This window comes from Oryctolagus cuniculus, chromosome 18 (genome assembly GCF_051225735.1).
Source record: "Oryctolagus cuniculus isolate XC-2025 breed Fujian yellow rabbit chromosome 18, ASM5122573v1, whole genome shotgun sequence".
NCBI lineage: Eukaryota > Metazoa > Chordata > Mammalia > Lagomorpha > Leporidae > Oryctolagus > Oryctolagus cuniculus.
The window spans coordinates 63,795,607-63,821,302 of record NC_142884.1 but is presented as its reverse complement, the minus strand read 5'-3'; the positions used below and the strand labels follow the sequence as shown (position 1 = coordinate 63,821,302).

At 50.1% G+C, this 25,696-nt stretch overlaps 1 long non-coding RNA gene across 3 annotated transcripts in view; it reads right to left on the bottom strand.

The window, feature by feature from the left end:
• Positions 1-25,696, bottom strand: part of LOC138846800 (uncharacterized) — a 773,267-nt gene that overhangs the window by 276,587 nt on the left and 470,984 nt on the right. The window lies entirely within an intron of this gene.

Sequence of the window (25,696 nt, the reverse complement as noted above, 5' to 3'; positions counted from 1 at the left end):
AGATTCAGACAAAATCAATTTAATTTAACAAATATTTATTTAGCACCTACTATTTACACTGAAAAAAGAAAGATGATTGTGAGAATAAAGATCCTGCCTTTAAAGAGTCCATAAAAAGAAAAGGCAGCACAGAGATCTTTATATTCCAGAGTGCTGTTGGTAACATATTACACAGACTAACAGCCCTGAGAAGGAGAGAGGTATCAACTCCCAGATGAGGTTAGAGGCCCAGGAAAACCGCCACCATGTACAGTACCCAAAGTCATCTTTCAACACATCATAATTCCAGAGGATCAGACACAACACTCCAGAAATGCACGGTGCAAGAAAACAAAACTAAAACGAATGAACCAGGGATCCCAAGCACCTGCCTGCTGACAAGAACAACGAGGGAATCCTTGCCCTCCCTTTCGAGGCCTGAACTAGGTCTCCTTGGCTAGTTGGCAGGCTGGCTGGCTGGCTATACATCAGGTAGATTGGAGTACACAAGCTCCAGTGGTCCTAGCTGAGGAAGCTCATCGACAAGAGACAGAAAACAGAATCTACTCAGAGGACTGTGGTAAAGAGTCTGGGATGGAGACCGGTACATGTGCAAACTACGGACGTGAACTGCCATGAATAATAGTATAATGATGATGACAGTAATAATCATTTTTCTAATAATCATTTTTCTACTCAATCACTGTGCCACTGACTCAGATCCAATCAACATAGCACTCATAATCTCTTATTAAAATGGAAAAACACTGCAGACAGGTCGGGCAGGGTAGCGGGGAGAGTGGCAACATCTGTCTCACACTGGATCCCATATTGGTTCTTTCCCCAGACTCCCGTATCTCCCTCCTGTCCTCCAGTGGCTCTCATGGAAGCTGTTGTGAAAAAATTTACTGAAAGGAGAAAAAGGTGGACATCTAGGACAGATTACCTATCAAGTGACATTCTGCTTCAAAGGGTGAATGGCTCACATCACCCAAGTTCTTCCACTTCTCTTTATCATAATGCCTAAAATCCTACTGATGAGAGTAGCATATTCCAGCCCTGGGTCCTTGGAATTCCGAGTCTACAAAGGCCCCCAAAATAAGAATGATTTTACAAGTCTTGACGAAAATGCTAAGTTCCTTTCCCTCTGGCAAGATATAGCAAGCCTGCATGGATACCTTCGTATCTAATGATGTATAAAACCTCTGACTATCAGTTATAGGTAACTTTACTTAATAGAGAGGCATTCATCACTATTTAATGAAGTTTGGCATCAGAGTGTGGATGTCCATTGGTTTTGAGCATTACAAATGCAAAATGCAAAAGAAATGATCGTGAAAAACTGGCAACACATCAGAAATTCACCTGGATTACAAAGTATCCTTAGGGAGCAAGCCTGCACTCAGCTTAGCAGTTAAGACATCTGAGTCCCGTGTTGCAGTACCGGCTCAGTTCAGTTCCTAGCTCCTGACTCCAGCTCTCTGCTGATGCAGATCCTGCGAGGCAACAGGGATGGCTCCAGACCTTGGTCCCTCCCACCCCCATAGGAGACAAGGATTCCATTTCAGGATCCCGGTTTTGGTCCCAGTCCAGCCCTGAGTGTTGTGGGTATTTGGGGAAAGAAGAATAAGATGAAAATTCCCTGTGTTGCAAATCAATATGCAATTTTTTAAAAAAAAGAAGCAAATTTAAAAAATCATGAACATAGATGGAAAAGTTAGAGACACACAGGAATAAGGCAACCTCCTTAAGAGCATCGCTGCAAAAATGAAATAAATTTTGGTTTTCTTAATCCACAAAGTCTTGCTCAATCAGACTCCTATCTCAGCAATTACTGTGGATTTGATCTCAGTGGCTTCGCTTCATCTGTATGGAAACCCGGTCTGTCGGGGGAGTGGGAAGGACCCCCAGGCAGCTTGTGAGCACCCCTGTCCTCAGGGACCACCCGGAGCGGGGATTCAAACGGCTGATGCACTGCTTCCCGGCAGGACAAGGCTGCCTGCTAGCACAGAAGAGCCTGGAGCAGGATGGTTCCAAGGAGGCAGACAGCGCTCGAGGCCCGGACACCCGGGGAGAGGCTGTGCTGGCGAATGCTCCCCTCACTCCCCTCACTGGGGAGCTGTGCCCTGGGCCCACCCTGGGTCCTGGGAAGAGATTTCTCTGTCCCCCCCTTACCAGGGGGCGCACTGCATGATGTCATCTACAACAACGTGGGGTTGATGATCTGAAAAATAATGGTTTTCAAGGCTAACTCAGGAAATAAACACAGGAAATCTGTTTGTCCCGGGACTTGGGGAACAGTTCCCATCTGCTAGGAGGAGATCTCTTACCGCTCCAGTTTAGACCCTAAATGGTTACTGCATGGTTTCCCCAAGCAGGTGCACCTGCCTGAATTTTCACTCTGCCAATGGCAGGTGGTGTGCACCGCCCGGGAGGTGGGGAAGAGGCCGTCTTGCCCCATACGGCGGCCCTGGCCCTGTGCTGAGGTCTCTGACACACATGTGAGTACGTCTCATGCCCCGTGGCATTTTCTCACGTGCCCAGATGGCAGAATCAGCCCTGCAAATGGTCCCTCGCCCTGGACGCCTGGCACATTTCACTGCAATTTATGCAATGCTGGGGGTGGGGAGAAGCTGACTAGCATTTGCCACTTCGGTCTTTTGGAGGAAGGGCAGACAAGTAAAGACAAGACAAGATAGATATAAAATTTTCTCTCCACCACCTCTTCCTGTTTTTTTTTTCCTTAATTTCCTCTTGCCTTTCACAGGTGTTTCCCCAAGAACTGTTTCCTGTCTTGAAGAAGCCCCATCCTTTACCAAAGCTCACAAATAAACGAATACATTAATGTTTATATGCATAGTATTTTGATGTAACAATCCAGACCTTTGTAATTAAAAATATAGAAGCAGGGACTTTTTTTTTTTTTAACCCAACCAAATAACTGATAGCTCAAACAGGAACCATTGGTTGATTTGGACAATTTCAGCAAAAAGCCATGAAACTCTCCAGGTAAATAGCAGCCTTATCACTAGGGCTGTATGTCAGCGAAGTGACAGCCTGGCGGTCGGCCGGTGCCAGGAGCCCTGGGACGTAGGTGGCGTGAGTGTCCACGTGTGGGAAGGACAGAGGCTGGGGGATTTGAACCGAGCGATTTCTCATCTGTCAGCTAATTCCTTCTACCGGTCAATGCAAGCCATCTGTGGGAGCGCCGCCCAGGTGCAAAGCACAGGCAATCCCGGCCATTTTTTATCCATAAACACATTCTTTTCCTATTATTTGGCTTTCTCCCTCCGAAAGTGACAGGCAGTCCTCTAGAATTACAGAAATGTCATGTCAGGAAGAGCCGTGGAGATTAGCAAGTCCAACCCCTTCATTTAGGATTTAGAGACTCTCACATGCCCAGAGAAGCAGCAGCTCCTGCAAAGCGGATGCTCCAGTGAGGGCGGCACCGGGACTGGAAGGCAGGCCTCCGAGTTTCCATTTTTGTGGCCTTTCCATTAGAACACAGGCGTGAAATGAAAACAGAAAGGCAGAAGGGTGAGAATTATCTTCTGCACACAGCGCTTCCCAGAGAGCTGACAAATCAGCATGATTCCTGTGTTCTGATCCCCGAGTGAATCAAAGCATCCCATCACTCAGCCCACTGCTGTCTTCCTCAGTCTCTTGCCATACGCAAGCCACACACTTAGTGTGGCAAAGAATTCAGAGGGAAAAATGCAGCAGTCCTGATGCGCCCGGAGCTCCCCGCTTCCACCACCACGTAAAGGCTAAACGTTCTAATGTGAATCTTATTATGACCAGCACGCATACAGTCAGTGTGCAAACTGTCCGTTTGCCTCCATTGTCACTGGAGTTGGACAAGGTCTTAGTTGTCCAAGTCTGTACAAAGTCTTTCCCCAAGTGGGCTGATGGTAGAACGAAGATGGGTCTTATTTTCACCAAGGGCCACTGTGCTTGAACAAGTCAAAGTCCTCCCCATTTTCCACTCCCTTCTGCTAACCACTGGACAGTTAGTAGTAGTAGTCACAGAAGGATGACAGTCCCCAAGGTTGAGGGTGAGCTGTGACCACTTATATATGCCCCAGGAAAAAGACTTTTACCTGTGTATGGAAGGCATTGTTCAGTGATGACAAACAGTCCCAGACCCCAAGCAAGAGCCAGAGAGGCGCAAGAGCCACAGCCAAGCCTACAGACACAGAACGCCCGTCCTCTTCCCCAGGGACTCCTGTCAGTGACGGCTCTTTGAAAATTCAGCACATACATGAAGTAACCAGTACTGAATGTCTGTATGCCAGAAAACACCCAGGACAAATCAAAGCTGGACCACTGTATTAACAAAGCCTCACACGCAAAGTCCAATAGTTGTAGCTTGAAAGGCCATTGGCAAGAGAATGCTATTTATTTGCTAGACGTGGGCTAATGGGAGGATTCTCCCTCTTAATTTTTTTTTTTTTTTTGCAAATTCAACTGCAAAACAGCAAAATGATGGAACAGGCCATCTCACAGGCAGACAGCTCTTACAATTCACTCACTTGCAAAAAACACACACAGAAGAGGAGAAAGGGGTACACAAACTTTGAGTGTTATAGGGCACTGAATTCCACATGCCGACAATGCTTGTCTTGGTGGGCAGGTAGGATTTTAGCCACGCCCCCGCGTACCCCAAGTTACTACCAAGTATAAATCAACCACCACGAAAGGCAAAAGGGTGGAAATCCTTGTCCTTGCCTGGTCCCTCGGGGCCAGCAGCCAATATCTCCCTGACCTCCTGGAGAGACCCAGAAAGGGTTCAGGCTTAATCACTTGTCCACAATACACCCTCCGCTGCCTTTTAATATTTCCCGCAATTTTTCTCTTATGAGTTTTGTGCTCACATAATTCTCAAGACGCTTCCCTTTCCAGTCTGACACGAGCAGAGGCACCAGCCGTGTGCTCGGACACAAAGCAGGGGACCGCCAGACACACGACTTACCCCTAGCTTCTGGCTCTTGGTGGCCTTCGTGACAAAGCTTTTAACTTTGCACAATCCCTGCCTCTCAAACAAAGACGTGATGAAAAGGCGGTGGGGGGAGGGGCAGGCACATAAAGATGTAGATGTACAGGAGGCCAGCTCGGTCCCTGTCCAGCACACAATCCATTCCTGGCCAGGAAAATGATTGTTGCACGATGGCCGGCATGGCCAGCCCAGGGCAGCTGTGAGATATAAATTGTCAGCAATGACCATAAGCACTCAGAGAAACAATTTAATTCCTCACTTCCGCCATCATGGGCTGATATATTCTTTCAAGGTCATTACCCAAGGCTAGAAGGGTCGCTTGATTAATGAGTGACAGGCCCAATGAGGGCCAGTGTGCTCCAGCAAGGCCTTATATTAATTAGACAGAAGCTCGGGAAAATAAATGTTACAGAGGAAGGAGGGGCCGAGTCACGGGCACAGGCTGTGACCTCGCCACCCCCACCCCGTTCACCCCACGAAAGATAACACTGTGACCTTGATCCTCAGCGTTATACTTTAGCTTTGTTTTCAAACCTATAAAAACCAAAACGAAAACCGTGCTTCGTTCCGTATTCAGCGTGACCCAGGCCCCGGCCTCCACTTCGGCCACTTCCTTTGTCTTACCCTTTCTCACTCAGTTATTCTAATTTATTGGTTAATTCTGAGCAGGGATGAGGAAAAAGGCGTGCGACGGACTTCACATGGCAGGAGCAGCTTAAACCATGTTTGATCCCAGCCAGGGGGAAGCAGCGACAATGATGACACTTTCGCGTTTTAAGCTCAGTGGCTGATAATTGAGCAACCGCTCCTTAATAAAATGTCATTATCTTGCTTAAGGAGTTAAGGAGCTTTGGCAATGGCCTTGGACTTGCAGGGCCAATGACCGTTCGCAGCAAAAAGGGGCTTAGAAACACCCTGTGCTGTTGGTCCATCCGGTCGGCTGCCTCCTTTTGACGGCATCTACCCTACACGCCTGGCTTTCACAGACACAAAGGAATACGTTCCTAGGGGGATTTCCGTGAATTCGAAGCTTTCATTTCCAGCAGCAGAGTGGACTCATGCTAGAAGGGGTGTGTGTGCCCTCCGAACATCAAGAAGGGCTCTTCCCTTCCTCCACCCCCACAGTCACCATTTCCATCACCGAGCCCCTCGGAAGGCCAAGCTGCCATCCCAGGGGCGCCGACCCCGGGGAAGGCCCGCGTTTGCTGGAGTTGCCCTGAAATTCTCACCGCCTGTAAGAGCTCAGGCAAGGAGGGCGAGAGGTTTGGGGCGGCGCCGAGGACACGGAAGGCTATTGTGAGTCTGGGGCCTCCTCAAAGCGGACAGTGTCTGAGACAGCCCCTGGGGAGACCCAGCCCCTGGGACTCAGGCCGTTACGTCGTCCTGTCCCCTGGAGTGCGGGCAGGACCCAGGGACCTGTTTCTAGCCAGCCAAATGCAATCAGCACAAGGGATGTCACTTTCAAGGTTAGGTTACAAAATGGCTGTGGCCGTGAGGGGGGTGTTGTGGCATGGTGGGGTTCAAGCTGCTGGTTTTGGGATATGCACAACCCCATACCACAGCGCTTGTTCGAGTCCCAACTACTCTGTGCTTCCAATGCACATGGAGGCAGTGGATGACAACCACAAGCTTGGTAAGTCCTGGAGGAGCCGCCCACGTGGGAGACCTGCCGGGATGCAGCTCCTGGCTCTTGGCTCTTGGCTTCAGCCTGGTGGAGCCCTGGCTGTTACAGCCATTTGGGGAGTGTACCAGCAGATGCAAGATTCTCTCTCTCTTTCTCTGTCACTTTATCTTTCAAAGAAATGAATCTTCAAACAATTAAAAAGTAAAATACATGCTTAAACTGTGATTGGTGTGGCACAGAAGGCTAAGCTGCAACTTGAAACACTGGCATCCCATGCTGGTTCAAGTTCTGGCTGCTCCACTTCTGATCCAGCTCCCTGCTAATGCACCTGGGAAACAGAGGAGCACAGCCCAAGTGCTTGGGCCCCTACCATACACATGGGAGACCTGGATGAAACCTTAGGCTCCTGGCTTTGGCCTGGCTCAGCCCTGGCCCTAGCAGTCATCTGGGGAGTGAACCAGCGGATGGAAGATCTCTCTCTGTCTCTGTCTCTGTTGCTCTTTCAAATAAATAAATCTTTTAAAAAACAAAACAAACAAACAGAAAAAACTGTGGCCTGTCTACCTTGTCTCTATCACTCTCCTGGAGGTAGCAAGCCGCTCTGTGGGAAGGCAGAGGCCCACAAGGCGCAGAACTGATGGCTCCAGTCAACAGCCAGTGAGGGGTCCAGTCCTGTCCCCAGGCACTTGAGTGGGTGTGGAAAGGCTCCTCCCCACTGGAGCCTGGGGTGACAGCTGCACTGGCCAACCTCACTGCAGCTTTATGACAGCCTTGAGGCTTAGGCAGGAGCCAGCCCAAGCCTACTCAGATCCATGACCCAGGGAAACTGAGAAAAGAAATGCTTACTGTTCTGCTGCTGCACGCTAGGTTAATCTGGTTGATGCGTTACCTATCAGGAGACGACTAATGCACCCTAACAGCAAATACCCTAACTCTACCTGTCCTGCTCTGCCCTACACTGTGGATGCACAACATTGTAGCTGCTCTGTGTTTTACAAGAGTTATCTACAGAGTGACAGAGAAAGAGAGAGAGTTCTTCCACCTGCTGGCTCAGTTCTTAAATGACTGTAAAAAGCCAGGGCTAGGTCAGGCCAAAGCCAGGAGCCCAAAAGTCCAACTAGGTCTCCCACATGGGTGGCATGGCCCCTAGTACTTGGGCCATCATCTACTGTCTCACAAGTATTAGCAGGAAATTGGATCAGAAGCAGAGTAGCTGGAATGGCAACTGGCGCTCTGATAAGAGATGAAGGCATTCCGAGCAGCAGTTTAAGCCACTGTGCCACAGCACCTGCCCAGCCTCAGTTTCTCTTTCTCTATAATGGGAGAAGCTTCTTGGTGTGCTGTTAGACCTACAGGAAATGCCTACAAGGTGGGGTTGTGTTAGCAGGAAGGGAAATCTACACCGTATCAGCGTATGATGGGCATTCAATGTACACAGCCTTATCAGATTTATCAGTTTTGTGGAAGATGTAGCATCATCATCAGGCACGATTATTACACCGTATTTCACATCTCTGAGTTAGCTGTCCTTGACGGATACCAACAGAAGTACCAGCCAACAAATTTGCAAAGATAACTTACGTACTTATGCATCCATCCATTTCTCCAATCACCCATCCTTCTCCTTCTTTCAGCAAATATTTATTGAGCATGCAAGAGCATTGCAAGAGATATAAAAATGTATTCAACGTGGTTTATGCATTCAAGGAGTTTACAGTCCCAGCAGGGAACATAATACATGGACACTAATTACCAGAATCTACAGTGGAATGGGAAAAGCTCCATGAGGAGAGAGCAATACAGGAGCAAGTCAGATCGGGGAGTATTCAGCCCTGCCTGGGAGTAGCTGGCAGAAGGGCTGGACGCATTCACTAATGCTAAGCAAGGCACTGCGTTCTTGTTCCTGAACTGCTGAAGAAGCGTTGGTCATGGCCTCCGGCCCAGTCTTGCTGTGGCCTCCAGCACACATGCAAAGCAAATACCCAGAACAGAGGTATGTTCTGCAGCCACACAGCCTGGGTAACTGGCACCATGGAGCTCACGCCCAGGTCCTCAGCCTCACGACACCAGTGGCTCTGCACTGATCCATCGCCCACCTGGATTTAGGACAGGCACCTGGCTCTCCTGCCTCCTGAATTCAGGATGGCACACAGTGAATCCCTGGTTCTATACCAAGTTTCACAATTAGTAAGTTGGGCTCCCTTGAGCACAGCAAAGAATAAACTGAGAGGATACCAAGGTGAAGGTCACACAAAGGCATTAAAGGAAGACAGTACTGGTGATGAGCCTGGAGGGTGAGCCAGCTTCTTCATATTGGAAACGGAGCAAGACACACCGAGGGTCTAAAATCACCTGGCCACCGGTCAGTTCTGTACTTCATTCTGCCCGTTAGACCCCATGGACATGGATGAGGAGTTTGCCCACTGGACAGAGCAGCTGCTAAGTGTAAATTGCCCCAGTCAAGTCAAAGCCTTTGCTATTAATTTCAGGTAGGCTCATAACAAAAAAAAAAAAAAAAAAAAAAAAAAAGCCTATGTAGGAAAGGAGAAGAAATCGAGGCATTTGGTGCCAAGGAACAGGATTAATACAAAATATCCTCACCGTGCTACAGAAGCCAATTCAGCGGGTTTCACTTGTGTGATGTGTTCCAACAGCCTCCTGCAGAGAGCAACCTAGCATGGCGCTCACCCACGCAGGCTGGCGGCTGGCAGCACCCTGGCAGTCCCCGGGCTCATACTCAGCAAAGACCCTGCGCTCCTGCCTTCTTGGAGCCTGCTGAGGTCAGCTAGCACACTGGACAAGACCGCTCTCTGGCTAACACCTGGGCTCCAGGTAAAACTGGGAAAATGTCCATTCGAATCTACGCAGATTCTGGAGGGAGGCACATCACCGGGGAGGTCAACGGCCCTGTAACCTTGTGCCTTCATTCAGATAGTAATTCCGTGCAGAATAATTTGCACATTGGAAACTCCTGATTTCAACTGGTGGAAATTTTCTTTAGTTGTGGCTGTGGCATGCTATCTGATGCACCTGTCTGTTGGTGATTTCAATAGGCGGCCTTAGGCTGTGGGATGACACACAGGCAGGGGACAATAAAAACATCTTAGGAAATAATCCCCCCCGTCCAGAATTCAGCTCGAGGAGGGAACTTTGTGGGGACAGGGAAGGCAACGCCATCGTATTTGGAATCCAGAATGGTTAGCAGTGTCCCATGCTAACGAGCCACCTTGGTGCAATGTATCGCACATTGGAGATTTGCATCTCTTATCCCAGAAGGTAGGGAGGGTTCTGAAACACACCCGTCTGAAGCTGCCAGAATGAACCCGATGCCACCGTCCTGTGAGCCCTCAGTGGGGAGCCACGCTCTGCAGCAGATGTCAGCCCCATGGATGCCTCTGTTTCCTAGATCTCTGTCCATGATCACAACAGTGCCACCTTTTACATCTGCCTCCAACCATTTCTCATACTGCACGAGGCTCCTCGGTTCACTTATCCATGTTACCTGTGGTGTTTCAGGCCTGAATGTTACTCATCCTCATGACCTGTAACATGAAATGTGTGACATCCTGGTGCGGGTTTGAACTGAATCCTACCCCTTGGCTAAGGCCAAACATCCAGGCACCCATAGGGGTAATTCTGTACAGGAGAGACATGTCAACATATTGAAAACCTACAAGTTGTTTCTAACCTGCAGACTCATGGGAGAGAAGAAATCTGGTTATGGGTTGTTTTTGGTCAAATATGCCTGATGGCTTGTATCTTCCAAACTGCCAGGATTTGCTGGGACATTCACCTGTTGCATGGCTGAAGTCTCTAAGGTTCCAGGTCTTTGGACTTGGGCCTGGCACAGTCTTGCCACTGTGCTTTGCATGTGCTTTGTTATTTAAATTAGTAGTACCTTTGGGAGATTTGAATTGCAAATTGGCCATGTCCTATGGATAGAACTTAAATAATGTTTAAGTCATTTATTTAAGAAGCGGGGCTGGGGAGGGGGGAACTCCCCTACTTGCTAGTTCACTTCCCAGTGCCATGCCTGTAATAGCCAGGGCTGTGCCAGGCCAAAGCCAGAAGCTGGTAACTCAATCCAGGTCTTCCTTGTAGGTGGCAGGATCTGAACTACTTGAGCCATCACCTGTCACCCTCCCAGGCTGCACATCAGCAGGGAGCTAGGATCAAGAGTACAGCTTGGATTGAAACCCAGGCACTTTGGTAAGGGACGTGGGAGTCCCAACTGGCTCCTGAAGTCTTAAGCCCAATGCGATCCCTAGAACACTGTTCTTCAATCAGTTATCATTAGCAGTAGAAATCACAGCTGCTAGTTAATTCTCAAAGTTGAATTCCTGGTGCTTGGGAGGATGGGGTCTGTGGAGGGGCTGCCTGCACTTGAATGCAGATTCTTCACTCACTCCCTGTGACCTCATCCTGCCCACATTTCCTCATCGTCATGGCAGAAACGACTGCACTTCCAGTATGGCCATGAACCTCCACGGCCCGTTCACACTGCATGCCAATCATCACACTCTCTCCATCCACTTCCACTGCACACCCTGACATCGCCACGGCAGCGCCTCCTCCCAGCCTGGCTTAGTGGAGGACCTTGCTTCTCGCTGCACTGCAAAGTGAAGGAATCAGAAGCAAACTGCCGAAGCTGCCTGTCTCTATAAACTTTCTTGTTACAACGACTATACCCGAGGCAGCTGACTTCTAAAGAGAAAACAACTGATGGAGCTCACAGTTTGGTTCGGAGTCCAGACAACATGACACAGGCATTGGCAAAGACCCTGTGGTGGGCGGCAGACACAGCCGAGGAAGTGTTGCATGGTGAGCCAGGAAGCAGAGAGAGAGTGGAGGGGTCCTAGCTTAGGCGTTTACCTATGCCCACCCCCCAGCAACAGGTCAAGAGGACACTTGAGGACCACTTTCCCAGGGCAATCCCCTCCTATGACCTCAGAACCTCCAATGAGGCCCCACCCCCAAAGCTTCCGGCACCTCTCCACCATGCCACTCTGGGGACCAAGCCTTCAACAGTGGGCCTTGGGGAACGCCCAAACTAACGTCCAACCACCAATGGGCACCTGCATTTGCACATTTTCCTCGTTGTTCCCATCAACTACCCACACTGTTATCTCAAACCGGGTTATCTCACACGAGAGTCCGCCCCTGCCTTCCTGTCCCGCGTCATCAATCGTTCTCCCTGCCGGGTCCCTGTTCCCAGGCTGTTGGTGACCACAGCCAGTGTCACGGTTTAAGAACTCCTGTAGTTTTACCTCTAGCCCATACCTTTCTCCCCAAATCCACCCTTGAGTATCCAGTGGGCTCTCGGTATTTTCACTTGGATTTTTAGTAGACATCTTAAAATCGCTTGTATTTAAGCTGTTTTCTGTTCTAAATGTGCCCACCTCTCGACCTTAACTCCCTGAGTTCCTGACAACTCTGTCTTCCAGCTGCTCACGACAGAGGCACTGCAGGCATGATCCAGCCCTCTCCCTTACAGATGTCATCTAACCCGCTAGCTGATGGTCTTGGCCCTTCCTCAACAATGTACACAGACTCTGACTCCCAACTGTTTCTCGTCACCCCCACGGCTGCAGCCATGGTCACACCTAACACCATCTCTCACCCAGACGACAGCTGAAGTCTCCCAGCCCTGCCCTGGCCCCTCTGCAACCCAGAAGCCAGAGGGACCCTCTTGAAACTTGGGTGAGAGCAGATTACTCTTTCACTTCAGATGCCCTTATGGCTTCTTTTATTCAGGTAAAACCCAAAGGGTTGTTTTTTTTTTTGTTTTTTTTTTGTTTTTTGTTTTGTTTTGTTTTGTTTTTTGACAGGTAGAGTTATAGACAGTGAGAGAGAGAGACAGAGAGAAAGGTCTTCCTTCTGTTGGTTCACCCCCCAAATAGCCGTTACGGCCGGCGCTGCACCGACCCGAAGCCAGGAGCCAGGTGCTTCCTCCTGGTCTCCCATGCAGGTGCAGGGCCCAAGCACTTGGGCCATCCTCCACTGCCCTCCTGGGCCACAGCAGAGAGCTGGACTGGAAGAGGAGCAGCCGGAACTAGAACCCGTGCCCATATGGGATGCCGGCGCCACAGGTGGAGGATTAACCAAGTGAGCCATGGTGCCGGCCCCAAACCCAAAGTTCTTACAAGAGCCTCGCGGTCTGTGCACGTTTCTTGGACACACCAAGCACACTTCCACCCTCAGGCCTTTGTCTCTGCCTGGAACACTCCGCCTCCTAACTATGCACAAAGCTAAGGCTCTCACCTCCTTGAAGTCTTCGCCCAGACACCTTCTCCCTGACTTCTGCCCTTTGAGCTCAGGGACCTGTCCCCACCACCAGAACTTTCAGTTCCTCTCCCCCTGCTCTATCTCAATTTTTTTCTACTGCCTGGATCACTTTCTCCTATGCACGGGAACACACACATAACTGTGTGATGGATGCTGTTTGTCAGACAGAATGTAAACACCAGGGATCTCTGCTTGGCTCACTGATTTATCTCACATGTGTAGAACAGTGTCTGGCATATGTTAGGTGTCGATAAATATTTGTTGAATTAAATTGAATTCAGTTTTGAACGACAAGTGTTCTGAGCAGCTAATGAGATCCTATACATAAATCTCTTAAAACAGTGCTCAATAAATATTAGCAGGTACCTCCACCAGCATCCAAGAAGCCAAGCTCTGCATCTCAGTCTTTCTTGTGATGTTTTGTGGCATAAAGTTGATAAACAAAGCAATAAGCCCTAGGACAGATACTTTGTATAAAAGGAAAGTCTTCAGATTTGGGAGGTCGAGTCCAGCTCCCAGGGAATCTGTTAATAATCCACTCACACAATCCATCCTCAGAGCGAGAGGCAGTTGGTATTCTAACGGGGAGAGAGACCCCTGCCCCACAGCCAGCTGGAGTGGATTACATTAAGTGGTGTGCTGGTAAGTGTTTAACAACCAGCTCTCCAAGAAAAAAGAAAGTGAAAACAAAAAGTTTTTTTGGAGTGTTTGCCAATGTCCAAGGTATAAATTCTCTGGCCGTGGCTGACTTCAAGCTTCTGCCACAATGTCCCTGAATCAGAGCTGAAAAGCAATGCCCCAGGTGGTGCTCCCACCAGACACCCCAAAGAACTACCTCAAGAGAACAATGATAGGAAAGGGTCATCAAAAATTCAGGGTGAGATTAGCTTAATTATTTAACCGCCAGTTTCATTTAATTTTCCCATGTTTTTATTTTACCAAACGGTTTTATTCGCCAAAATTTCCGAACATTTAGCAATCAGCTCTTGGGAGCTGGTCTGTTGGATTTGAGTACAATACTGGCAAGACCAGAGTGGACATGGGACTAGGAGGCAGGAGGTCAAAATGGCAAGAGCCAGTCCTTTGCTTGACTGGACAGTCTGTTGGGGGGGAATGAGACCAGCAAAGAGACCAAGCTGGTCTGGGTCTGGGGGGCTAGTCACCTTCTACTCCTGGTGGCTGCTGTTCCAGATGCTAGGCTGCTGGATTCCAATAGCCTTTCTATTCCCAAAACAAATTCTCATGGCCTCAGATACTTGCAAACAAGTGTCCAAGAAGCCATTCGTCTCGGCTGATTAGAGCTGGCCTGAGTTAGACCAATTCGGTCCCTCACACTGGTGATTGTGTGAGTCGGCAGGTATCGATGTCTTCACCCAGAAAACTCAATGACTACAGGACGAGTGCATTTGCGTCAGCTGACAAACTTTTCAAACTTGAAATTGGCGTCAGGTTCATGGGGGTGAACATTGGGGAAGCCATAGCCTTGATTCACGTTGAGCAGTGACTATCAAAACATCATCATTCGCCAACTTCAGACACGTACTCTTGCACCACTTTTATGATCTTTGCCATAATCACGCATCAGCAGAGTCCACGAAACACAGAAAAGAAACACACTCACTCAGTCTGCATAAAGCATTACCTCATTTAACTGCAATCTAAGCCCAAGTCCTATGAAATCGTGGGCTTACCATGCTAATTATGCTTCATTATACTTCAGAATAAATACCTTATTTTGCAATGTTGCTGTGCACGCCGTCTGTAGTGGTACCCAGGACTCACCCCGGGGAAACACCACATGCGTTAGGTCTGGTCCTCTGAAGCCATCCTTGCCACAGGAGGCTTCCTGCACATCACTTCTGCACAGCACACAAGAGTCTGGGTTTGTCAGAGGACTATGCTTGCAGGCTCCATGAAGGGAGGAACGAATCTGCTGTTATTAAAACGAGAGTGACACATGGCAGTGCACATTTAACTAAGGGATATGTGTTTTATTATTTGGGAAGATGTATTTGCATAGGTTAATTCAATGACATTCTTTATTAAAAAAAAAAAAAAAAAAGGGCAAGCAAGCAAGCAAGCCACAAAGTGAGCAGCAGCCAATCCTACCTTTCAACCTCATGTTAATTTGCCTTAGGGTTTATCTGACCTGAGCATCCAAAAAGATACCCTCAATAACTTATCTATTTCATCACATGCTGGGTGAATGAGAGACCTGGCTCAGTTACGACCAATTGAATTGATGCTCTCAACACAGAGTACCCCAGCGCTAAGCAGACATGATGCTTCTGGCTGATGCTTATCTTCAAAGCCTTGGCAGCTGATGGCTCAGAGGCCAGCATCGCCAACGCTGCTCTCAGCCCTAGGAGAAGCGAGCTCAGGGGCGTTTGCGGGGTTTTGAGTCCACTTTGAAAGTCCCTTCTTCAGGACTCAAGGGGGTGGCCTCTTGTGGAGGCTGTCACGGTGCTCAACTAGAACGTGGTGATGTTCAGGCCAGCCGAAAGTCTCGCCACATGGAATCCAGAGCCCCGAGCTTTAAAATTGGGTCTCCCATGTGGGTGGAAGGGGTCCAAGCACTTGAGTCATCTTCTGCTGCTTTTCCCAGGCCATTAGCAGGGAGCTGGGTTGGAAGTGGAGCAGCCAGGACTCGAACCGGCACCCACAGGGGATGGGGGCATTGCACGTGATGGCTTTACCTGCTATGCCACAGCGCCGGCCCTGGGTCTTGGCTTTACTGAAATCTTATGGACATCTAAGCCACAAGGCAGATCCTCTCTGTGTCCACCTACAGGGGTCTGGCTCTGACCGATGTGGGACTGAAAAGACCGCTGTTTAAAACCACGCTTGTCCCTGCTTTCATTCACTGACCCTGGGAGTCAGTGCTCGCTCAGTTTTCTCGAATGGTACAGTCGGCCCTGTTTCCTCAAGGTCACAGCCACAGTTTCAATGAATCGCGGATTGGAAACATTAGCAGGAAAGCAATCGCGTGTGTCCTGGACACGAACACAGGTTGTCCTTGCCGTGATGCTTAAACAAGACGTGTAGCAACTGCTTACAGGGCTTTTACACCACAGCAGTACTGCACGTGGTCCAGAGATGTGAAGCGCACAGGAGGATGCACTCAGGTCACACGCAAACACCACGCCGTTTTGTACAAGGACTTGAGCATCCTTGGATTTTGTCACCTGCGGGGGCCCCGGAGCCGGCCCTCCGAGGAGACCAGGGGATGACTGCATGGTCATTTCTGCATTCTGAGTGTTTTCTGGATGAACCACAGGGACAGAAGACGTGGATCAGCAAGGTGATCACACGAAAACATTCCAAGCGTCGGACGTGGGCAGTATCGGCTGGCATAGGCACATATCCCATCAATGATCTATCAATATTGATCCCATCAATAGCCCCAATGATGACTGCTGCATCATGGTATTAGTACCTCCCCCCTTTTTAAAATTAACAAATCAGCCTAAAATTTCTTTTACAAAGTGGAGAAACCTTTATGTCACCACCTCCAGCTTTCGTATCATGCTTTGGGGAAACAGCGCTGAAACAAAATGCAATCAAAAGTCCCTGGAAGAGCAGAAAGCACTCAACGTCTGCCCTCACGCCCGTGCTCACTCTGAAGGATTAAGACCTGAGCGAAGTGCACACCCACTGTATCCCAGGAATCCCCCCACAGCAGGAATTCGGGGAGTTCTTCAGATGCAGAGCTGGAAAAGAATGAAACATGCGAGCGTGCAAGCGGCCTCCTTCCTCGCACGGCCCCTGACTCCTCGCCATGGTGCACAGCTGGCACCTCGCACAGCGGAGACCGGAGACCGACAGTTCACATCCAGCATGCTGCACAGAAGCAGCCCGGAAAAAATAAACAGGTGGATCCGCCCTTCTACTTTGTCATTGGACACAGTCTCCCCAACAAAGCACCTTTTTCCTGCCACTGTTTCAAGGACCACGCTGTCTTGGCCAGACACACAACAGGAGCCACGCATGGTGTCCAGTGGTTACCGCAGCTGACGACTGGCGCCCATCAAATACAGAGGCACCCAGGCATCCTACCCCGGGGAGAAACCCCAGGGGTGACAGAGGACACCGTGGGCATGGGCGCCAGGCTCCCTGAGAGGGAATGTGACCCTGGGAAGGAAGACAGGGGAGGAGGCAGCACAGACTTTCAAACTCCCAATAAAAGCAGAAGCCACTACTTTACGCCATCAAACGGCTTCTTCATGCCTTTGAAAAATAAAGCGGGTGAACAAGCATGCACACGGGTGCCTTAGGTGTCTGCGTGGCCCCGCAAGCCTGTGCGTCACACACCTCAGCACTCACGCCGCGTGCTGATGAGATGGGGGAGCATCCGGGATTCCAGTCCATGTCCAGCGGACACCAATCGTCTGCTCTCAATCACAAGCCCCCAACTCCGGAACATCCAAACCCCCGGCCGCTGTGGCTGTTTCTCTTGTTTTGTTTTGTTCCTCTCCCACCCACCCACCCCCCATCCTCCTTCTCTCTCTCTCTTTTTTTTTTTTTTTTTTTTGTAAGGCCTCTGGCCCTACACCACTATTTATCACCTAAGGCAAAGTCCCTCTCTCCCTCCTTTCCCCTCTCTGTTTCTTTAAATCTCTAAAGCACAAAGCAGCAGGCAAGCAACACCGCGGGTCAAGATATCAAAAGCGGGAACTTGGAGAGGCTTCCTCCAGAACACGGGCCATGAAAGAAGCCGGGCGCAGCCGCCACAGCACTGTCCTCATTTGATTCTGCGGAGCAGCCGCTGCCCGGCTGCCGCCCACCAGCCGCGTGGCTCCGGGCCCTGGGCTTGTGCAGACACAAGCTCTGGATCAACAGCGGGGCTGGGCTTTCCCGCACGCTCACGCCGAAGCTTTCCCAGTGTTTTCAGCAAATAACACCCAAATAAACAGAAGGCTGCTGAACACATCCAACTCACTGCAGCAAGGACTTGGCGCCCCGATGCCTAGGATCTCAGACAAACTGCTCTCCTCTGCTTGCTCACATGCACGGCTATGCGTGGAAATTCACAAGGCGCTCCATGGACATCTGTGCCATGCAAACAGACAGCGACGTCCCACATTCTGCAGCCGCTCGCCAGCCTGAGCCCTGCAGCTATGAGCTGTATCCTTCACTGGCCAGCGTGAGCATGAGAATTTCAGACCTCACTCTCCCCACTTTCAAGGTGAACACTGTTCTTTGGTTTGACACGGCTGCTGGTTTTCATGTGATCTGAGCCCAACCAGCACAAGTGGCTTCCATGGCCCAAGGGGATAGGTGCTTCCAAGACCGCGTGGGCAGGTGAACCCCTAGATGGCCAAGAACCCAACGGAGCATCCCTGCTCTGCACATGACCCTCTTTCTCCCCAAGAGTTAAGTCCCATTGATAACCTCACTCTAGGAAACACGCACTCTCTCTCATGCAAACCAACTCCACACGGAAACAACCCCTGTTTTGCTTCAGAACCCCAAAGATCCCCAAATTCTCCTCTGCTGTCTCATCGGAGTTTCCTAAGAAGAGAGTCTTTGCCTGTAACTTGCTACCCTGGAAGAGAAAACAACCAATTCATCCCACCACCTGATGAGGAAGAATAGCTATTTCCTCCTCCGGAGAGAACTGGACTCGCTGACCCCAGAGAGTCACACACAGACAGGGCTCCCTTATTCCTTGTTGAGGGACTGTTAACCACATGCCCTTTCTACCAAAAATGAGCGTTGCTAAAATCCTCCCGTTCCCCAGCGCCCTCGCCGCAGTCTGGGTCAAGAGGCGTGCTGGTTGATGAGCTCACATCTCCAAAGCAGTCAAGACCATGAACTCCACCCTGGCCCTTCCCCGAGGCAGCCTGGAGCGAAGCTCTCAGCGCCACTGCTGTCTGGATGCACCTGGCGCCTCAGTGCATCGGGAGCCTGTGCACTCACAGGGGCTTCCGTGTGCAGGTACATGACGGGCTAGACGGTGACAAGCCTCTCAAAGCCCTGGCTTCTCTACTCTTGCCAGGAGCCACAGCACTGCCCCCACGCACAGGGCAGGAGTCACCCAAAAGCATCAGATCACATGGTGACCCAGGGCCTGGATCTCTAGCCTCCCATCAGGAGCCTAGAATGTTCTCACATCTTCATGAATTATTTATACTGGGCCCAGCAAACTCATTTCAAAATGTGAAAGGTCTGCCCCACCCCACCCCCAACATGTTAAAAAAAAAAAAAAAAAGCACACAGTCAAAAACACATAACTAGGAAAGTAATTCTATTTATTTGGCAGATTAAATACTGCCTTTGAAAACACCCTTTGACCCCCTGGTTGAGAGCAAGCATGAGGGACCTGCAAGCTGGGACTGCCACCTGCGGCCTGCCACTGCCCTGTCCCTTCGCCGGACACTGGGCACACACAGGCTGCTCCCAGGCCAGCTGGCGAGGCACACACGAGCCCCACTCTCCATTCTCCTGCCCTGTCCCCTGTTTGCCTGCTTGTGGTTCTTTTAGCTTAATGTGGTGACGTCACTGCTCCCCAGTGAGGTCCAGTCCAGAGCGTGGGTGCAGGACACACCTGCTCCCATCCTGTTCTGAGTGAATGAATCTAGCAGAGAGGGAACGTTCACTGCTCATGGCTGGATCAGAAGACACAGGTCCACATGTGGGACTGCACAGGGACTGGACAAAAACTGGACACGGCTGGGCTGATTCACTGGGCTGGCCAGGTGGTGAGGACAGCGTGACTTGAGCGTGGGTACAATGGCAAGTGGAAATCTTATCCAGCATCCTCCTTGGTACAGAGCTGAGCTGGACAGGCACCTGCCCATTAACAACCACATGTGTGTGTGGAGCTTCTGTGTCCAGACTGGATGAGACAGCTGTCCACAGAGCCAGGCATCCGTACACAGTGACACCTCTCATTTCTCAGTGTCATAAACCAGACTCCATAACATGCAAATAGGTCCTTCAGGGATGGCGAGTTTTATAAGTCATCTGAAACCACTGCTGTCTTCATTTGTTTGTGAGAAATATCTAGATTTAAGAAAAAATCTGCACAGGGTTGCCAGACTTAGCTAGTCCAGAAAAAAAAAAAAAAAAAGAGGTCTGGTTACATTTGAATCTTACATCAACAATGAATACTTTCAGCCACACAAATATGTCTCATGCAGTATTTGGGACATACTTACACTAAAAATATTATTCACCATGCATGTGAAATTCAAATTTCACTGCCATCCTGGACCTTAACAGAGAACCTGAAACCCTCAGAGTTTATTTCTGTGTGTGCGTGCAGCCGAGGAGGGGGTAGCACAATGCAGCTTAGCTCTGTTGTGTAAATTTTGGGGGAGACGCGTTCCTGACTGCTGACTCGCGGCTTAGGTAGAAATTCGGCCACCGGAGAGAAGATCAGATGAGCTTTGTAGTTTCCAGCCACACATTTCCAGCAGCCTGGGGACTGCTGAAGGGAAACAGGGTTCCTGACTTGCTCCTGAATGCGAGGATGCGAGGCTTGGGCAGGTGTGTTTTGCAACACGGCCCTCGCAGAGCGCACACAGGTGATTAACATTCCTCAGCCGAGGTTTACGACTTCATTAGAATATTTCTCATCATAATTGAATAGGTAAAAGTACCTGGCTATTAAATACAAGCCTATCCCTCAGGATGGCCAGATTATCACTTGAATTTAAAATCTTTCTGAATTTTTAATAGTGCATAACAAATACAATTATTTATGCACTTTCTTCCAGGACTCAACTTGCCAGGGCTGCGACCACCGTGGGGGCTCAGGGACGGACTTCATGGAGCTGTGCACCTCTCTCCCTGGGCCCTCTCAACTCTGCAGCCCACAGGTCCTCCCTCTTCCCAGGGACCTGGAGGGAGCCTGGCCTTTGGAGGCAGTGACAGGGCCTGGCCCCCTGGTAATTAGCAGCAGGGAGCAGTAGGGAGCAGCTGAGAGATTGCAAGGATGAGCAGGAGGAGAAAGTCAAGTGGAGGCCTGCCTGGCTGACACTGTCCAATTGCTCTGTAGTCTGGACTTGAACCCTGCTCTCTCACCTCAGGGTCCAACGCTTCCCTTTTTCCTTTTGTCCCCCCTCTTGCCCATGTCCCCTGCCCCCACCTTCGCGTCTCCTCCTAGCTCCTCCGTCAAGGAGTGATGGACTCAGAATGTGAATAAGTGTGACTGACTCCCGACACCCCGTCCACCCTCCCCCCGCTCCCCAGAGCCTTCGGCAGGGGAAGAGGAGTGGGGAGAGGGAGACAGGGAAGGGCAGGGTAAGAGGGAGACAGAGCCAGGAGGGCCCCCGACTTCCGCACAGGTAATTAAAGAGGCTGTTTTCAAGGTTGCATGGGCAAAAGACAATTGGGGCCTGATGAGCTTCGATCGCCTGGCACTAAGGTAGAGAGGAGCTGACACTCATTCAAAGCTGCCCCTAACAGACACGAGACACGGCAGTGGGGACGGCTCGCTCTCGGCTGTCACCTCCCAGGCCCTGGGCTGGGGAAAAGCTGACATGGGGGTTGGTTTTAAACGTCTGTGCATGCATCTCTACCTCTGTGGGTGTCAGGCGGCGCCTGCCTGTCTGCTCCCCTTTTCCTGCACGAGGGCACCTCTGTCTGGCTCTAGGGTAACTCTTCTCCATCACTCACATCGAAAAGGCCACCAATCAGACCCACTGGTTTGGACCCACTGGATCAGAGGTGGTCAGGTAGGGACCCCACCCTCACCCCACCCCACCGGCTATGAGTCAGAAACTCAAGCTTGTTTCTCTCCAGGGTGGTGGCTGCTGTCTGTGTTGTGCTGGCCTTTGCCACTTGGTGATGACACAGAACCGCAGCAGAGAGAAGGGCTGGGGAAGGGGGCCAGGTGCCTCCATGTGGGCGGGCGACCAGGAGGTGGGGTAGGGACTGAGGGAGAACAGGGCGGAGGATGCTGTGGGGACCAGGTCCCTGGCACTGCAGGCAGTGAGATGGCATGTCCATGTGGCAAGCACACTTTGCCAGGTGTGGCTCCAGGTCAAGGTGTAGGGGAGAGGCCAGGCTGGTGCCACCTGCTGGCCCACCTCGGGGGACGCTTCCTCTGGGGACTCCAGAGCCCGGGAGAGGGCTCCTGGTTTTTCTCATTAGCCTTGAAAACATGTATGTTTGGACAATGTCCGAAGGATAAGAAGATGGTGTGGAAACGTGGGTGGCGCCCAGCACTGTGGGGTGGACAGGCTGGGAGGAAGGGCAGCGTCGGCTCCAAAGCCAGCTGAGCACTGCGGGGAGAGGCTGGGCCCGCAGCCCCGCTCGCTCGCTCTGCTGGGTTGTCAACAATAGCAGGTCCCTTCAGAGCCAGGAGCACAAAGGGAATTCGCTCTGGTTCAGTCCCCTCAGAGGGGCCCTTTGGAAGCTGAACAGAGTCACTTTTTTTTCCCCTTCCGCTAAAAATAACTGTGTGTTGGGGGGGGGGGAGATTCTCTTGGACACCCCCTTGTACACATTCAGGACGCAATAAACCGAAGCCAAGGGGCCGGCGACAGAACGTTCCAAATCACAGGCTCACTCTCCCATTTTCCCTCTGTCTTTCTTTCTCTTCTCAGAATTTATCATGCTTTCCTGATGTGGCTCCTTGGCTCGCTTTGGTTTTGGAGGGAGGGGAGGCAGGGTGTATTATTAAACTTGATAAACAGCGAGCCCGCTGCCTGGTCGCCTCCCGCCTCCCGCCTCCCGCTCTCCTATTTATTCATTTGTGTTTACGTTTCTAAGACATCCCTTCAGCTGAAGGAGGACACTTCCCACATATTGCAGTATTGGCCATTAATGCAAAAGGGTAATTTATTGGCTGCACAGCCTGTGAAGTTGAATTTTTTAAAAGAAAAAAAAAAATCCCAGAGCCCGTTGGTCCTGGTTTTGCTGTGTGCGTGTGTATTACTTGGTCCTTTTTCCTTCTTTATCTCTGAACAGTGTGTAACATTCTATTTATCAATTTGGTGCAGCTCCATCCTGGCCTTCCTTCCTTTATTTATTTTCTTATTTTTATTGAAGCCAAAGAACAGGTCAGGAAACAGAGGCAGAAATTGTGCCGCACACCTGCTGAAATCAACAACAACAACATTTTCACCCCCAAAACAAAGTTTTTGCCCCTAAGCATGGCTGCCCCACAGCCCAGCAGATCCCATCTGCGTTAATTTGGCTGAACAACAAGACGTGCAAGGGACAAACTCTGAATAACGCAGCCCCGAGTTCCCGGAATTGGCACAGCTCAGCCTAGACAATGGCGGCTTCCTATTCACCTTAACCCAGCGCTTCACGAGAGCATCCCCAGAAACACAACGCGTCAGCGGGAAATGGCAATTTTATGAATCCTAATCAATCAAAGGGCTTATTAACTCAATGTGAAGCCAGATTAAAATCTTTAATTATAAATCGTGCTAAAAGGAAAAACAAAATGTACTTATGGCACATTGAAAATTCCGGATATTAACATAGTTGCTATTATCTCTTGCAATATTAAATTCTCCCTCCTGGTCTCCTCTGACAATCTCACCTTTTTCTGTCACTAAAGAACAGGGCTGCAGAGCCCTAGTCATTCTCCCCCCTCGATTTATTACAATGTATTCTTTTTCTCCCCCCTGTGCATGCGATAGGTCGCTGGGAAGCTGCACTGGCTGGCGGCACAGGAAGGGGCATACGGAATCCCATTACGCAGTCGGGGTGGGGGGGCTGCTCTGGATAGCGGTTTATTAAGGGGGCAGAGTTGGTGTTACAGGGTTGGCAGGATTTTTTTTTTTGCTCTCTCTTTCCTTCTTTTTGGGGGGCAGGGGGGGGCAGGGCAGGCTTTCTGACAGCAGCATGCATGCCCGTGCTGGTGCTCTGAGTGGTGGGAGTGAAGCCTGCCAGCCCCCGGGAAGGGGCCTCACTCGAAGCCACGCGTGAGACCAGGGCTCTGGGTGCTGCCACCGTGGCTGCCGCTGCTGGTGCAGCCGCCGCTGCTGCCTCCTTGGCCTCTTCTTCAACATCATCTTCTGCTTCTTTTTTCATCAGGCAGACATTTGGGAAATGACCACAGCAAATTTAATCACAGTTGGGGGGTGAGGGGGAGGGAGCGGAGCAGAGACTGCGATTCACATGTTTTATTTATTTGTTCGGAGTCTCGGCCATCCTATTGTGTGTCCCTCATTCTGTCATTTCAGGCCCCTCCGACCCCCCACCCCCAGCCCTGTCCCCTTTGTTAATCTAAGAGGCAGAGAAAATAACCACATTTTATAATAATAACGCATCCAGCCTCGCAAAAGCGGGAAACTCATCGTGAGAGAGGTCCTTTTCTCATACTGAAATGATAAAAAAGGAAACAAGGAACGGAAAGGAAAGGGAATCTTTCTGTGCTAATGACAATGCAAGACGGAGGGGCTTTGCTCTTTGTGTGAAAATTCAGCCAACTTGGAAGCGAGGGTCCCTGCCCCATTTCCTCCCCTTGCCGCGCATCGCCTGGTGCCGGCTTCCACTGCTGTGTTTACACAGCAAGCCCCAGGTTACCAAACTGGCTTTAAATGAAACAGACCGAAGGACCGGAAGAAAGCAAGCAAACTGTCTCATCAAAGCTGCTTGGAAGACAAGCGCTACCCCAGTTTCAATTAAATCCTACTTCATTCTTTTTGTCCCAAGTTCAGACGTCCTTGCCCTTGGCTCAAGGACTGACGCGTCCCCTTTAGTTCACCACGGCGAGAAGTCCTCGTCCCCAAAGGAGGTCTTTGAAAATCCCTGCCACTCTCCTTGCCAACCCTGGGCCCAGGTTTTACCCATGGACAGGAGCGGGGGTGGGAAGAAGGGAGGGGAAGGCTTTGGCTGCCAGTCTTTCAGAATGAACAGGGTTTGATTTTCCTAACACAAGGCTGACTTTGCGCTCTTTTTACCCAAATCCTGGGTCTAATGTGCCTCACTGAAACCCGTATCAAGAAAGGGACTTGTCCTTGACGGACAGGACGTGAACCATGCCAGCCCTGGTGGCTGGCCGTGGCTCCCTGCGGGCTGTGTGCTGGCTCAAGAATGCTCCACACCGTATCCTCATAGCAAGCACTGTTTCAAGCGCGCAGAAAAGACATGGCTCTCCTTACCGCTTCAGAACTCGTAAAACAGACATAGCGCCGAATGCGACCTTAAAGCCACGGACAAACATCTTTATATGTGCTGAGCGAGCCACCCTACACCCAGATGCTGTCTGTGTGAAGATACCGGCTTGGTGGCCAGCTCCGCGTCAGCCGCCCGCACCTGACCACACCTCAAGGTGCGCAGGAGAATCGAGTTTTTGGTTCACTAACACGGATAATTTTTGTTTAGGTTCACCCTTCCTCAGTTTTCCTGCCTTTGCTGACTGATAATTCTGTAGGGATCTAAATGTACAAACAGAGCCAGAGAAGAAAGCTTGAGTGAAAAGATCCTCACCCAGTCTTCACGGCTAAAATGCACACGGAATCCATTTTGGCAAAAAACCACCACCACCACCTGAAATTCTCAGAATTCCTCTAAATCCTTAAATGTCACACGACTGTGATATTGCTTTGAAGACAAGCACTGCCCTAATAAACTCAACACTAGAGGCACCGATCTAGTCTTCTACAGTTCTTCTAACAGCTTTTCAATAAATTCAAAATAAGACCTTTTATGCTTAACTAGGATTTCATTGCTTTTAAATTTGTTAAGTTCGACTTTCAGCACTTTGGGTGTTTGGACTATTTTTTTTTTTAATTTCTAAGTGCAACTATATAATAAATATTTGTGTTTCCAGAAAGGAAGATAATAATCTACTGTTAATCCTAGTATACAAAGAATAAAATGGACTTCAATTTTTTTGTTATAAG